Source organism: Chlamydotis macqueenii, chromosome 14 (assembly GCF_036417535.1).
Source record: "Chlamydotis macqueenii isolate bChlMac1 chromosome 14, bChlMac1.mat, whole genome shotgun sequence".
Taxonomy (NCBI): Eukaryota; Metazoa; Chordata; class Aves; order Otidiformes; family Otididae; genus Chlamydotis; species Chlamydotis macqueenii.
Window position 1 is genome coordinate 3,804,831 of NC_141569.1, and position 16,830 is coordinate 3,821,660.

Consider the following 16,830-nt stretch of genomic DNA (forward strand, 5'->3'; position numbering starts at 1 on the left):
TAGGACATTCCAGAAGGGAAAGAAATTACGCCTCCATAAAGTTCCAAAGGATGCAATTCCCACAGGCCTTGTGGGTGATGATTTTCCTCCAAAAAACAGCTACCTAATGCCAGAGAAAAGGGTATGTTAGAGAAAAAAGAACAAGCTAAGGACTAGAAAGAGTAGATGGAGGGAGAGTAAGAGACACAGCCCAGAACCCTGAGAGTATCCTGGAGAGGAACAAGAGAGCAGTGAGATGAAAGATGCTGCAGCCGTTAACTGTGACACTGCTGTCCAACAAGCCCTAAGCAACTCTCTGCCTGATGGGAAAACTCTCTTGAAGACCAATTGCAATGCTTGTCACAAATCAGACCTTCCTGAAGCAAGTCAGGGTCCACTGGCCCCAACACTCATGAACAGTTTCATCTAGGAGAAATTTCTAGGTTACTTTCTTCCCACACCCACCACCTACACAGCACACCAAAGTCAATAGAACTACAGAAGGAGGCACTTGTGCCCAACCCTACAAAGCAATTTTTCAGTATCTCAGCTGCTGGTGTAACCATTGCAACCCCATGCAGCCAGATGGACCAATGAGACAGAGCTGCAGGCACAGGGAGAGGGATGCTGGGGCAAGGAAGATAGAATGCCATTGAGATGTCGGGCTGGGCTCACAGCTAGGACGACAGAGATATTAGTGTGGTCAGCGCAAACCTGTCAGCCCTGAACTGCAACAAAATGAGATGGTCCACTCGGCCGCTCCTCAGGGCGGCTCATAGCTGCCTTGCTTGCCTCAGTACTTACCCAGTGTCTATCTGCTCTCTGCAGAGTCCACACAAGCTCTATTACCCTTCTCAGACAAGCTGATGGCCTGGAGAAATGGTGGCCAGATCTGTATCCTGACAGAGCAGAAACCTACAGGATTACAGCATCTCTCCACAAGCCATGTCTGTTTCCTGAGAGCCTTCACAGAGCCTGCAGGACAGGTAACAGCATCTCCTCCATTTTAAAGGACCTGGCAATACCTGCAGTCACCAAAGCAGAGACTGTCCTTCCCCATGGTGCCTTCTGCTTCTTCTGGTTCTAGGCTCAATGAGAACATCTCTTCCGACACCTGCATTTTCTGCCCAGCTCCAATAACTCTTTTCAGAGCCAGGCACCTGTGTGCATGCACTTGCTAAACAGCCAGGTTGGTGCAGAAGGGGGCTGTTTAGACCTAAAAATTTCCGAGAAAGCAAAAAGAAATCAACAGCACTACTGAGAAAGGAGGCTAGTAAGCAGCCTCTTACTATCTCCTGACCAATATGCTAGGACCTGTCCAACCCACTCTGGATTTGAGTTCAGTTCTGTGCTTTTCTTAGAGTCTTCTGAAAAATACAACATTCCCTTGCTTGCCCTGCTCAATTTGCTTGCTTAGCCTTGCCTGTAGTGCTGGTGTGAGCTCCTGTGGAGAAATATCTACCTGGGACAGTGGGACTCAGAGCTTGTTCAAATCCACTTCATCTCTTCCGCTAGGAAACTTCCAACACTAAAGTGCTTTACACTAATTGCATACAAGCCAGTTATAAAAAAAAATGCAAAAAGTTATATATGACACACTTCAGTGTCTTCTACTTTTATAACATATTTGATGACACCCCTTGGGGAAAATACTCCTGCATGAACAAGTAACGACACAAGGGGAAAGCGTAAGTAGAGCAATCTGGGTATAGATGATAATTACCAATGCATAAAAATATATCATGAGATACGCTTAAATGACTTCACATGAGGTGGCAGTTCTGGCTTAGCAATTCCTTTACCATGATATCATTTTTATGCTTATGGTCCAACTGAAAGTAGCTAAAAATCTCAGGGCCAAATAAACCAAGAAGCCAGGGGGCGTGAGTCTGTGTCCTTTGTCCTGTCACACTCTCACTGGCATTGAGCTTGGCCCTAGAAAGCCCTCTTCCTGGCAAACCAAGTCTCAGTTCACCCCTCTGTACCAGACTCCAAATCAACAGATGTTCCATCTTCACAGCTGGCCCATGATCTGCCCTGAAATAAGAGACTGACCAAGGTCTTTGTTTGTACGGAAAGCAACACCTTCTTTCAGTCTGAGCGAAAGACTCCCAAACTGAGATAATGTTGAAATCATTTATCCAGCTCTCAGGAGTACAGATTCCCCTTACTGCAATGCTTTGGGAGTTTCTGGAACTAACCGTGCCCTTTAGGCTGGCCTGAAGGGACACATCCTGCAGTATTGCTTATCACTGTCCTCCTTCAAACTGTTCTCATGTGCTACTTGACAAGCAAGCACATCTCACTGAGCAGCAACATCTGAGACAACAGACAGACCCCCGAGACATCTCCCAGCTCAGCAGAACATGCACATTGTTTTCTTTCTATCCACATCTCTGCCAGTGCACTGAGACTCATTCTCTGGGCAGGTCTCCTGCTGACTGCCTGGGAAGTCTGATTAAAAGAGGCAACTTGAACACTACGATCTGCCAGCCCTGGCCCTGGGAGATGCCACTACAAGCTCAGAAAGTCCTAGGCAGCAAACAAGGCTAAACAGACGTTAGAAGATGATGGTGACTGGGCATGTCAACGTTGCAGGCAAGAGGCCTAAGAAGTAGGCAGGAAGCTGAGCTCTCCTGTAGACAGGGCACCAGGCAAACAGAAATGTGTTCTCCAAGCTGCCAGATCTAGGATAGGAGAAGACAGAAACAAAAGACAGGCGTGGAAACAGGGACAATGGACAATCAAAGTGTTTTACACCATTGTAGGTGCACGTGTCTTGCATAAGGGTGAGCTGGGAGGATTGAAGAACAGACAGCAGCCTACATACGTAAGCTTTCTACCTGAGTGCCAATACCATGTCCCTCAAATCAAAGCTCCTTTAAACATGTTCCTCAGGCCCTTGACTGTGTTTTCAGCATATTAATTTAATGGGTGAGCTACGCTTTAGCTTGGGATAAATCTAAGTTTCCTTGCAAGAAGGCTTGCTGGAGGGCTATAAAGTGCATAATGCATTTTCCGTTCAAGAAAACCACATCTTTCTTTAGCCCACACAGTTAAGGTTCTTCCCCAGAGAGAGTCACAAGACCCAAAGCCTCTCTTCACATCCTCACACACACAGTGAAGATTCCAGAACATGTGATGGAAAAGCTCACAAGAGGGGACTAAGTCAAATACTCAGAGCACAGTGACAACCGGCCAAGTGCTGGGTCCTGCCCTTGGGTCACAACAACCCCATGCGACACTACAGGCTTGGGGAAGAGCGGCTGGAAAGCTGCCCAGCAGAAAAGGACCATGGGGTGCTGGCAGACAGCTGGCTGAACATGAGCCAGCAGTGTGCCCAGGTGGCCAAGAAGGCCAGCAGCATCCTGGCTTGTGTCAGGAACAGTGTGGTCAGCAGGAGCAGGGCAGTGATGGTGACCCTGTAGTCGGCACTGGTGAGGCCGCACCTCGATACTGTGTGCAGTTTTGGGCCCCTCACTACAAGAAGGATGTTGAGTTGCTGGAGCGTGTCCAGAGAAGAGCAACGAAGCTGGTGAGGGGTCTGGAGCGCAAGTCTTATGAGGAGCAGCTGAGGGAACTGGGGTTATTTAGTCTGGAGAAGAGAGGAGACCTTATTGCTCTCTACAACTACCTGAAAGGAGGTTGGAGTGGGGTGGGTGTTGGTCTCTTGTGCCAAGTAACTAGCAATAGGACAAGAGGAAATGGCCTCAAGTTGCATCAGGGGAGGTTTAGATTGGATATTAGGGAAAATTTCTTTACTGAAAGAGTGGTCAAGCACTGTAACAGGCTGCCCAGGGAAGTGGTGGAGTTACCATCCCTGGAGGTGTTCAAAGAATGTGTAGCCGTGGCACTTCAGGACACAATTTAGGAGGCATGGTTGTGTTGGGTTGACAGTTGGACTTGATGATCTTAGAGGTCGCTTCCAACTTTAATGATTCTTTTCTATTCTATTCAAAGCTTGTAGACATGTCACACTGTTCTACCAAGCTGGGAACAGATGTCTAGCTAAATAACCCAGAAACCATAAACCTCAAATTTTCATCCTGGAATAAACAGCAGTAAAGTCTGTCAGTCGTGAGAGAAAATAAAGAAGTCCCTACCCACCTCACTAGCTCCAAACTAGTCCTCTGTTGGACTCAGCGGGATATCTGAGTAGTTCTGTCCACATTTTCTGCTGCCAATCTGAAATGTCTTTTTTACCTGAGTCCCTATGACATTGTTCTAGTCTGTCTTTACATAACTTACATACAGTAGAAATAGCAGTCCCTTAATCTCTACTTTCTACTCCTATTGTTCTCTAACAACCTGCTATAATTATCCAAACTGAACTCTTCTGGCAGAGCACAGCATTGTTTCTCTTTCCGGTGGGCTACTGATCCTATCTGGAAGCATATTCTTCTGGTGGCGTGTCCTAGGAGCCAGTGACTCTCTCAACAAGGCAAGCCCAGCAGCTCTGGGCTGAGATGGAAATGACCGCTACTGCATTAGCAGCAGAGGGAGAGCTCTCCCAAGCGTTCCTAAAGCTTCACACCATGAGATGGAGAGAAATAGAAATACTGTTTCCCTGACAGAGGGAAGAAGGGAAAAGAATGAAAATACTTTCCAGGTGCCCTACTTCAGACAAGCACAGTCACGTTCAGACAGGAAGCTTCATTAGCAACCTGTTAGCTTTGGTGGGGTTCTGTGATTTGTTTTGTTGTTTAATAAGATGTTGCCTCTTTCCAGCCTGGTTTGTTTTGGCTTCCTGTGCCAGTGAGCCAGGAAAATAGAGCAAAACTTTATGAAAAATATGATCTTTTTCCTCTAGTTTCCTTTTTTTCAAGCTGCTGAAATGAGGTGGACCAACAGCAATTACCACCCTGTTCTTAATTCCTGGTCTGGATACAGGAAGAGAAACTGAACTCCCTGGAAGCACACAGTTAAATGAACTGCTCCGAGATGAGTGTCCCTTTTGAAAGCCAAGGGATCAGAAGGAGGCTGTTCCTCATTTTCTATCCTGGCAAAACTGCTATCACCATCAAACACACAGTGATTCCGGGAACAAGAGAGTCCTTTTGACAGTAGATTGTAACAACAATTGCTCATTTAATTTCAGATTCCGCACCATTGCAGCGGTTTTGTTGCACCTTCTGCACCCATTACCAAGGAATCTCCAATGATGGAGATCCCCCACCTCCCTGGTGACCCATCCCCGGGGTTGCACCACCCTCCTGGGGGATGAGCCATTGAAGGCATAGGGAGCGTTTGGACTGAAAGGACATAGCTCCACATGCCTCTGCCACCAGCACTGAAGGGCAGTCTGGGCAGCACAGGGATGACCAGCGCCACGCTCACTTCTGGACTGCCCTTCACCATACAAGCATTGCCCACTCTGCTCCCTAGAAAAGCAGCTGCAGTCTCTTCTGCCACATGAGCCTGCAGGCTCGGGCACCCTGCCAAGCTTCTACATTGATGGGGGGGAAAAATAAGTACCCTGCAGTGTTTACAGAGATGGAGAGAGGATTAAAGCCTTTTGTGAGCAGCTAGTAACCCAAACCAGAGGTGCAGGGCAGAGATTATGTGTCACGGCACCCAGAGTACAGAGTAGGATATTAAAGGCAGATTAGGATAATTTCATGTGCCAGAAAGAGAGAGACCCTGCAGTCCAAACACGCTTGAACTTGCTGATAAACCTGTTGCCGTCAGTGGATAACCACCAAAGCAGGCTAAAAAGCTGGGGCCACAAAGCAAACGCCAGGCCTGATAAGAAGCATTTAATATTTATTAGTGCAGGGTTATGAGCTCCTTTCTCTATACTTCTACCTTTGCTAACAGCATCAGCCTTTCTGCAATCCCACCAGGAGAGAGGCCTTTCCCTGGTCAAATGGTTTGTGTCAGGCTGACACCAGACGCCTCTGTGTCTCACTGAAAGGAGCAGTTTTATGGCCAACTGCCAAAATTAGTTTATAACCTGTGACTGGTACCAGCAATCACTACGTCTGACTGAAGGGAAAGGTGCCCTGATCTCAGGTCTATGATTACATATGTCAGGAGAAGAGCTAACTGTATTATCATACATACTGCTTTGGGGTAGCTCACATTATCACATTAACCCCTCAAGCTCAAGACGTGCTGCAAAAGAGCATCAGCCCTGAAGTGCACAGTGAGGAGAGCTGCGGAGGCACCGGGAAGTGCCAGTTCTGTTGCTATCCCAGCCTGCGCGTTACAGGTCAGTGGTCTCTTTTCATCAAATACAGACTTCTCTGCAACTACATCCTTCTCTCTGGCCCTGGGCAGTTATTTCTGTAGACTTCTATGGCTTGTGGTAGAAGAGCACTTTACATCGCCTACCTAACAGTCTTAAGAGCCAAACAAATGTTCATTGCTTACACCAACAGTAAAATACTAGCTCTCTTTTACACATTCATTGTCATCATTAAATGATCACACACCCAGGAAGTTAGTGACTGTATGCAGCCAAAGCAGTACTGAAAGTATCTGGTTCCCTTAGAGGAAAAGCAAGCCATAAAATGGCAGAAATTCTCTTTATGCCTAGTTAGACTAAGGTCAGATTCACCAGCCCATGGCCTGTGGATCTAGAGGACCACATTTCCTAGCACTCAGCACCTTCACAGAGAACAGGATGCTAAACAGAGATGAAGCAAGTGAAGGACTGAAAACTACCAGAAGAGTCCAGAAGCTTAATATCAATGAAAAAGGAAAAGGGATAAAGGAGAAAATGCTCTGATAGAATAAGAGAAAAATCTATTGGATTGAGTCATAGTCGTCACAGCAAGCAAAATGGGCATACTTTAAATCTCGCTTGGCATACTAGAAAGGGGAATGCTATTGCATGATAATGACATAAGAGGAAACTCACAGCAAGTAGACAAGGTCTGAGGAAGAACTTCAAGGCAAGGCAAGCCTTCTGGCAAAAACAAGGTAGGGGCAGGAAGATGAACATCCTTGGGACAGTTAGCTCTGGCTCCTGTGTGTCTTTTGCTATGGCAATGGAGACTGGACTTCCAAAACAAGTTGCTGGCATACAAGAACTGTACATAGAATCACAGGATGGTTTGGGTTGGAAGGGAACTTTAAAGGCCACCCAGTCCAACCCCCCTGCAAGAAGCAGGGACATCTCCCACCAGATCACGTTGCTCAGAGCCCCATCCAACCTGGCCTTGAACATTTCCAGGGATGGGGCATCCACCACCTCACTGGGCAACCTGGGCCAGTGCTCCACCACCCCCGTCATAAAAAAAATTTTCCTTATATCATAGCAGCATCCTGGGAGCACAAGGGTCCCCACCACTATTTCAGTCTCCACTTATGCAAGATGTAAATTACAATAATCCCTAGTGCATCTAGGATACTGGCCTGGATATCCTCTCACAGTGTATCCTGGCCTGGCCCAGCCGAGCATCAGCAGATTTTCAAAGAAAACTATACAGATGGGAAAAAGGGAAGGATTTTGTCCAGCCCCTCAATAGATTATCTCTACACATTCCACATAAAATAAAGCAGCCTTTCTGATCTGCTAACACCAGCACAGTAGCTAGTGTCTTTGCTAATCCCACAGAGCCGCACACTATTTCATTCCAGCCTGATATCCATTAGACTGAATGAAAAACAAGAGCACCAATGCAGAAAAAAAAAAGAAAAAAATTAAAGGCTTCTAGTTTGCTTTATAAGTATTTCATGGTCAAAGGGTTTCACCACAGCCCTCCCATGCCAGCCAGGGGTAGTAGTTACTTGTGCTACATGATCCTGACATCTCCATGTCAAGTGCCCTGCAATCCCCCAGCTCAAAGGGATCTTGAGAAGCTTTCATTGCCACAAGCTAGATGTCAGCGTCCTCTTGGGTAGTAAGATACATATGAAGAGCCCAAAAGAGACCAGGTCATCTGGTCAGCACAGTGGAAGGACCATAGTTTGGTTGAGTTTGACCATGCTTCTGGAAGACCTAGCAAGACTACAATAACAAACACTTGCAAAATCATCTTTGTTCTGTGATGTGTATCAACTATATAGCCAGCCACTACATACCACAGGGTAAACCAGGAAGGAGAAAACCTTCATGCATCTCACATTCAAGTGATAAAAAGAGACATAAAGAAAAAGAGTTGAAGAGCCTTCTTTCTGAAAAAACAGCCTGGTAACTTTGCAGGAGTGGCTATAGCAGAAGCACAACAGGTCCAGACAACAGTATCCAGGGGCTAATAGAGGAGTCAGAGTTGCCGTAGGAGGAGCAAAAGGCACCTTCCCTGAACAGCCACACAAAACTTTGTAGAAGAGGGAAAACAACACTTATCTCTCCTTGATGTTAGTAAGACTTTTGATACATGACTGGTGATAGTCTCCTAAGCAAGCTAAGGGAGCTCCAAATGGCAACATGATGGGAGAACATCTAGAAAAAACATATTCAAAGAGTAGTCATAAGTGGCTTACCATCTGATGGAGGATGCATCAAGGATTAACAGAGATTGGGTTTGGGTCAATCCTAATCAACCTTTTCACTCACAGCCAGAGAGCAGAAAAGGAAGCAGGTTTATTCATCATGCAGATGATGCCAGCATAGAAGAGGCTGCCAGTTTATCACAGGACAGGCTTTAGATTCAAACCAATCTCAAGAACTTGGGATATGCAGTCAGAAAACAAATAAGAAACAACTGAGTCAGTGTGCATACAACATGTCAGACCTCAGTAGGGCAGTCAGTCCGAGAGGCAGAGAAAGATCTAGAAGGCATTGTGGGTCACAGCCTGCACAAGAGTCCATGCCCACTCATGGGCATGGCAGGGAGGGGACATGAGTCCCATGGGTTTTGAGTATCTCGACAGATGAAGACTCCACATCCTCTCCGGGCAGCCCGTGCCAGTGTTTGATCAGTCTCACAGTAGAAAAGGGTTTTTTGTTCAGATGGAACATGCTGTACGCCCCTTGCCTCCAGTCCTGTCACTGGACGCTACTGAAAAGAGTCCAGCTCCCTCTTCTTCAGTCCCTCCCATCAGATATGTACACACATGGCTAGGCCTCCCTCAGCCTTCTCTTCTTCAGGCTGAGCTGTTCCAGCTTCTCAGCCTCTCCTGAAATGAAAGATACTCCAGTCTCCTAAGCACTCATGGGTCCAGTTTGCTTAAGTGGTCCTTAACCTGAGGGTAAGTCTTCCTTGCTCCAGACTTTTCCCCTGGTCTCACAGTTTTGGGATTGCTTACCAGTAAAGACTAAAGCCAAGAAGGCACTGAGTACCTCAGCTTTTTCTGTGTCCTTTGTTACTGGGTCCCTGTCACCATTCAACAGCAGGCTCACATTTCCCCTAGTCTTCCTTTTGCTATTTACATACTTGCAGAATCCTTTCTTGTCACCCTTCACACTCCTCACCAGATTCATCTCCAAGCCACCCTATCCTTGCAAGATCAGACAGCAACTTTATACTCCCAGGTCATCCACCTCTGCTTCCACCTCCTGTACATCTTCTTTATACATCTGAATTCAGTTATGAGCTGCTTGCTCATCTATGCAGGCCTTAGCTTGATTAATCTCAGTTCTATCACTTCAACTTTGGCTTATTGTCGTAGTTCAGCCCCGATCAGGACCAGACTACGCAGTCTCTCTCTCACTCCTCCCACCTTCCGAGAGAACAGGGAGAGAAAATATAAGGAAAAATGGCTCGAGATTTGAGATAAGGACAGGGAAAAATCCTTAAAGTTACCATCACAGGCAAAACAGACTCGACTTGGGGAAAACTATTCATTTATTACTACAAACAGCAGGATAATGAGACAGAGAACAAGATAACCTCCCTCCACCCCTCCCTCTTCCCAAGCTTAACATTATCTCTACCACCTTAGGCCCCCCCTACTAAACAAAACCACGACACTTATGTATGTACATTTGCTTCTTCTTCAGGTTCTCACCTACATCTCTCGGTGGCAAATAGCTTCGTTACTCCAAGCAATGTTGTCTAAAACCAACCTCCAGTCCACCAGCTAGATATTTCTGACATCATGTGGATATTCAGCTCCCCAACACAACAGATCTTCTAATATGAGCCAATTGTGGCATTTGCCTGTGTTTGCTATGTAAGTGGAGCAGATGGAAAAACCACAAAGGAAGCAGCGGTAGCTAATTCTCCCCTCTTACCCTATTCACCCATTTAAAGCCTTGCTGCACAACATGGTATGTTTCAACACCTGCAGTGATAAATAGTAGCACAAACCAGGAACAACCACTTGGTCATGTTTATCCTCAAGTATTCCTCGGTCGCATTGCAACCCACAATAGCATTCGTTAACAAATGTTAGAACATAGTTACAAATTGCAGCAAACACAAATGCTCCGTCAGTGTTATTGCAGACTTCATTAATGATGATCCTTCGCATTTCAGCAACAGCCATTCAAGGATCTGAAAACATTTATATGCCTCTGTAAGCCAAGTGACACGCTCCATGTGCGAGCCAGATGTTCACAACATCATTTTACAAATGAGGGAACGAAGTTCACAGGACTGACTCCAGACCCCTTTCCTCCCACTGAGGAATCCACTGCCCACCAACCAGTCATCAGGGAATTATCCAATTCAAGGCAAGGCAGGATACCATTATGGTCTCTTTGTTTCCTTGCGTTGTCTCTATTCCCTTGCTCCTCATTTTGTATTTCGATTCTAGGCCTGGAGGGGTACCTCTGAATGTGTCCACTGCAGCACAGCACGGCACAGAGATGCAACTTAGCACTACTCAGTACAGCTGTGTAAGCAGCAATGGTACCAGAATCTGGATAACAGAGGGCTCTTGCAGGGGATCTCCACCAGCTGCATGCGTCAAACCAGGCCCCTTACAGACAGAGCAAGCCCGGTCCATTCGCTGTAGTGGCATAACCAACTAAATCCTACAGCCCTCCCACTCCAGCCATTGCCCCCACGGAGCATACAGTGCTTGCACTTGGCAGGGCCCTATCCACCTTCAAAACTTTGCACTTCCAAGAGCCAAAAGGAGAGTCAAGACAGTAATTCCTGCTTAGCAAACTGACCTTCTCAAGGTGCTTAGCTCCTTCTTGTCCCCGCAGGCCTTGCTGGCAGAGCAAGACAAGTGGTTCTGTTGCAGCTAGAGAAACACCTGTGTTTATGAAGCCAAAGAGACTGCAGCATCTCTCCTACATCCCTCCTGCCAAACTGCTCCACCAGCTGGGTCTCTACATCATGTCATTTTTTCAAGATTAAGAAAAAAAATCCACATGTGGCTCCCTCTAGTGACTACCTGGGCATATTGAAGCAGTCTGGCCACAACTTCCAGCACCACTGCAACATTGTTTTTTAGGCACAACAGACAACATTTTTACACAGGACCCACTCTCTGGCATCTGTGGTCCTTCTCTCATGCGTTTGGCATATCCGAACCTACCTTAATTGCTCTCTCTGAGGCTGTGGTTGTGCAAGCACAGGTCTCGCTAAGCTCAAGAGGCTGCTAGCAGGATCTGCGGAGCTTCACCAGCCCTCAGTTAACATCTAGTCTGAGCTGAGAGTGACCTCAAGGTAAAAGCACTGGGCGGCCACGGTCACCTGAGCAGGGTCATCACGTGTGCGCTCTGCAATTGGCACTCACTGATCAAATAAAAGCTAGTTTGGGAATTAAAAGCAGCTCCGCAACAGAGAACAGCCACAGCTCACACCAGCATTCCAGCTCTCGCATTCATTCCAAGGACAGCAGAAGGTTGTCAAACCCAGATCCAGGCACCGTAAGCCAGAAACAAAAAATGAATATTACATCTTTGTGGAGAAAAGCAAACTGAGCTGGGCAAAGAAAACAAATTAAGGGAGGCTGAAGTTAACATAACCATTGCCTTTCTAGAATTCTAGAGCATCAGGTAGCACAGATGAAGACCCAGAGCTCCGGCTAAACAGGAGTAGCATGATGTCCACCAAGAGACTGCAACCACCTCACTCTGGCAGACCCTGATGCAAGCAGCATAACAACTCCGCACAAGTCCTTCATACTTGTTTTCCAATCAAGAAGAAACATAAACAGATAGGTGAAGAGGAGGGGGGCTCATTTATTTCTTGAAATTCCCCAGTGTGCTGGTTTTGGCTGGGATAGTGTTAGTTTTCTTCACAGTAACTTATATGGTGCTATGTTTTGGATTTGTGATGAAAAGAGTGTTGATAACACACGATGCTTTAGGCATCACTGAACTGTACTTACACAGTGTCAAGGCATTTTCTGTTTCTCACACTGTCCCACCAGCAAACAGGCTGGGTGTCGTAGTTCAGCCCCGATCAGGACCAGACTACGCAGTCTCTCTCTCACTCCTCCCACCCTCCGAGAGAACAGGGAGAGAAAATATGAGGAAAAACGGCTCGAGGTTTGAGATAAGGACAGGGAGAAATCCTTAAAGTTACCATCACGGGCAAAACAGACTCGACTTGGGGAAAACTATTCATTTATTACTACAAATAGCAGGATAATGAGACAGAGAACAAGATAACCTCCATCCACCCCTCCCTCTTCCCAAGCTTAACATTATCTCTACTACCTTCCCCCCCGCCCCGAGCGGCACGGGGGGGAAGAGGGAATGGGGGTTGTGGTCAGTTCATCACACGTTGTTTTACGCCGCTGCTTCATGGTCGGGGGAAGAACTCCTCACATTCCTCCCCTGCTCCATCGTGGGGTCCCTCCCATGGGCCACAGTCCTTCATGAAACTGCTCCGGCGTGGGTCATCTCTTCCACGGGTGCAGTCCCTTCAGAACAGCTGTCCCAGCGGGCCCTCCACGGGCCACAGCTGCCTTCAGGCATCCACCTCCCCCGGTACGGGGTCCTTCACGGGCTCCAAGAGGATCTCTGCTCCTCCGTGGACCTCCATGGTCTGCAGGGGGACAACCTGCTCCACCATGGTCGTCACCACAGGCTGCAGGGAAATCTTGGCCAGAAGCCGCATTACTCCTCCCCCTCCTTCTGAATTGACCTTGGCGTCTGCAGCCGTTCCTCACAACAGGCTGGTAGATGTCTCTCAGGATCTTTTTTTACATCTTATTCACTTCTCATCTCCTCTCCACTTCCTGCAGCCGGGCCGGACCAATTCGGGCCCAGTCAGCCGCCTGGCGAGAGGCCAGAGGGTGAGGCCTGCAAGGCCCATAAGGCCTGCGCCTCCCCCTCTGCACCTCTGCCCCCGCTCAGCTTCTTCACATCTTCTCTTCTCTTTTTTTTTTCCTGTTTTCCCCTTCTTAAATACGTTATCGCAGAGGCATTATCACAGGACATTCTGCTACCAATTGGCTCGGCCTTGGCCAGCAGCAGGTCCGCCCTAGGCCCGGCCGAGTCCACTGAACAAAGGGGAGCGACTTCTAGCAGTTTCCTACAGAAGCTACCACCTTAGGCCCCCCCTCACTAACAAAACCACAACACTGGGGACGCACAAGAAGTTGAGAGGGGACGTAGCTGGGACAGCAGCCCAAAACTGACTAAAGGATATCCTAGACTGTATGATGTCATGATCAGCAATAAAGAAACTGGGGGAAGAAGGAGGAAGGGGTGATGTTCACAGTTAGGGTGTTTGTTTTCCCAAGTCACTGTTAGGCATGATGGAGCCCTGCTTTCTGATAATGGCTAAACACCTCCCTGCCAATGGAAAGGAGTGAATGAATTCTTTGTTTTGCTTTGCTCATGCCTGCAGCTTTTGCTTTACCTATTACACTGCTCTTATCTCAACACATGAGTTGTTGCACTTTCACCCTCTGATTCTCTCCCCCATCCCACTGTGGGGCAGCGACTGGTAGTGCTGAGCTGCCTATCAGGGCAAAACCACAACAGCTAGTTTCCTGGTTTACCTGTCTCTCCCATTGCAAGCAAATAACCTGACAAGATACCAAATTCCCCTGGCCTGGGAACTCAGCCATGTAAGGAGCAGTAGAGTCTGGCAGCCCCTTCCATGGCTGGTGCATACGCACGGACCTAACTGCCTGCACATCTCACCAGTCTCCTTCACCAGCTCTAGGTCATGTCCTTGCAAATACCAACCTGAAAGCATACGATTAACTTTCCCCTGCGTGGGAAACAGTAAGACGCTTGCCCTCGGTTCCCACTCACACTAGAGCCCAGGCCAGCGCTGACTCACAGAGAGGAAGGTGCAGGCACTGGGATGACACTCACGCAGCAACTCACAGGCAAGGCGCAACACAAGCAGGGTGCCAGGTCCTGTGATCGGCTACATGCAAGGGTCTAATCCTGTATGACTGTGCTCCAGGTCCAGCTCCTCAGTCCCTGCATCCATAGACTTGGACTTTATGGCATAGACTTGGACTTTATGGCATAGACTTGGACTTTACTGGTGAGGCTTTCCAGGATGCCTGGGAGGGGGCACTGTCCCCCCAGCCCATCGGCCCTATCACACAGCCACACCGAACTGCAGTCAAATGACAAAACTGAAATTTTTTTCTTTCTTTTTTTTCTCCCCCCCCCTCCAGTTCCAGAAAGTCTAGGAATGGCCCCGAAGTACTGACACCTCTTCCTAAGTTTGCAGGGAGCCTGCAAAAGCTGCTCTGAAAGGGGAGAGCCCTGCTAACAGGGCTTGAGCCCTTGTCTTACCCACATCATGGCTGCTCAGGGGGAGGGGGAAGGAGGGAAGCATCACCTAACTTCTGCCAGCTCTCACCAATTCGGCACTGCTATCTGCTTCAATTCACATTATCTGCTTTATCCTACAGCACCACGGACCCCACAGAATGGCTGAACTCTCCCTCGGTCCCCACGGCATTGTCCTTCCCCCGAGCATCTCTCTCTGCAATGCCACGCACATGATGGCCGCCTTATTCCCACATGCCCTAGAAAAACAGCCACCAGCCAGAGTGCTGGGGGAAAGGCAGATAATCAGAAAGGCATCAAGGTAGCAGAGACCTCTACACAGACAAGGGAAGATGTAGAGGTGTGGAGTGAGCGGGCATTGGGGTGTGGAGGCTCCCGGTGTGATACAGGCCGCAGCAATGGAGAGCTGGCAACGGGAATCAGTGGGAAGGCCCCACAGCCTGAGGAAAGGGAAGGGCCTGGAGCCTGGGGAGCTGTAGGAGAAGGCCAGGATGTCTGCCAGTCCTGTGTTGGAATGGCACACACACATGGGGACGTAGCAGCCACCACAAAACCCCACCTAGGGCTGCAAGCAACCCTGAGTGGAAGGGGTCTATCCCACTGAGGCCATCCCTCCTCACCGCATGGCCAGGACCCCTGCTTCACTGCGCGCCACCAGATCCAGAGGCACCCCCTTCTGAAGCAACAGGACAGAGACCAGCAGCTCTGAGCCCAGCTGTGCTGCCAACAGCCATTCCCTTACCCGCCACCGTGGCTGTTGCAGGGCACGCTGCTAGGCCCAGCAGCAGAGGCGAAGAGGATCCCCAAAGTCTGGGGAAGCTCCCGCCACTGCGGGACGTGACAGGCAGCGCTGAGTCAGCAAGTCTGTCAGGGCAGGTCCAAGAGGACAAGGGCACAGTGAGTGGGAGAGACAGACAGAAACATCGGCACCAAGACAAGCATGGAGAGACATCAGTCACCTGCTCCTGGGAACAGCAGCAGAGGGCATTGGGGATGCTGGGTGTGCTTATTTAATGCCTTTTAATTCTCAGCACTACAGATATCTAAAATAAATTAATTAAAATAATCACAGTGCCATGGCATCCCATGGCAGACAGGAAGTCTCCAGCAGAGCGAGCTGTGGCCAAGTGTCCTTGATCCTCACCCCTGGAGCAGATCTTGTCTGCGAGACTGGGCGACTCACTGACTTCTCATGAGGAACACTCAGCATACGCTGCGCTGACTGCTAGCAAGGAAGAGCTGGAGGGCAACACACACACGTTTAGAGGGACATGTGGGACCCATCAGCTCCCAGCAGGACACATAGTGACTCTCAGCCAAACAGGGCTATCGTGTGATGCACCAGCTCCCAGCTGATGCCCTGACTGCCACCATGATGCATGTGGTGAACTGACCCCCAGCGTAAGATGCACCAACTCCCAGTAGGACACAAGGGACTGACTAATTCCCAGCAGGATATGTGCAGTGCGAAGACTCTCAGTGGGACACACATGACACAACAACTCCCAGCAAGACACAGGCAACACAACAACTCCAAGCAGGGCAGAGCCAGTGTGCAACGCACCAGCTACCAGCAGAATACATGCAAAACACACTGAATCCCAGCAGGGCGGAACCAATGTGTGACACGTGGACTCTCACCAGAGCATGCATGCTGCGCCAGCTCTCTTCAGGAAACACGTAATGCACCAGCTCCCAGCAGGACAAGGCCTGCCACACACCAGCTCCTAGCAGGATAGTTGTAACGCGATGACTCCCCAAAGGAGATGTGCAGTTGTCATGGTTTAGCCCCACAGCAGCTAAAATACTACAGAGTTGCTCACTCACTCTCCCCTCACCACCACCACCCTGGGAAGGAGAATTGATAAAGAAAAGACGCAAAACTCATGGGTTGAGATAAAAGCAGTTTAAATGAACAACAGAGGAAGAGAAAACAGAGATGGAAAACAAAACCAATAGCAGAACATACTGAAGCATGTAATTTACAGTACACTAGCTCACAGTGGATCCTGATGCCCAGCTCCTTCTCAAGCTGCCAAACCTGCCCCTCAGCGCCATCCCCACTTTAGGCACTGAGCACGACGTCACATGGGATGGAACAGCCCTTGGGCTAATTTGGGTAAACTATCCCAGCTCTGTCCCCAGCCACAGGTGCCACCAGCTCCAGCTCCTCTCCCAGCTCAGGTGAAAATTGACTGTATCCTAAGCCAGAACCAGGACAGCAGTGCAGTGACTCCCAGAGGGAGACGCACAATGCACCAGCTCCCAGCAAGATGCACAATGCACTGACTCTCAGC

General features: G+C 48.6%; 1 protein-coding gene across 2 annotated transcripts in view; it reads right to left on the bottom strand.

Annotated features, from left to right (window-relative positions):
- NRG2 (neuregulin 2) overlaps positions 1 to 16,830 on the bottom strand; it is a 185,129-nt gene that overhangs the window by 134,820 nt on the left and 33,479 nt on the right. The gene's annotated exons all lie outside the window — the stretch shown is intronic.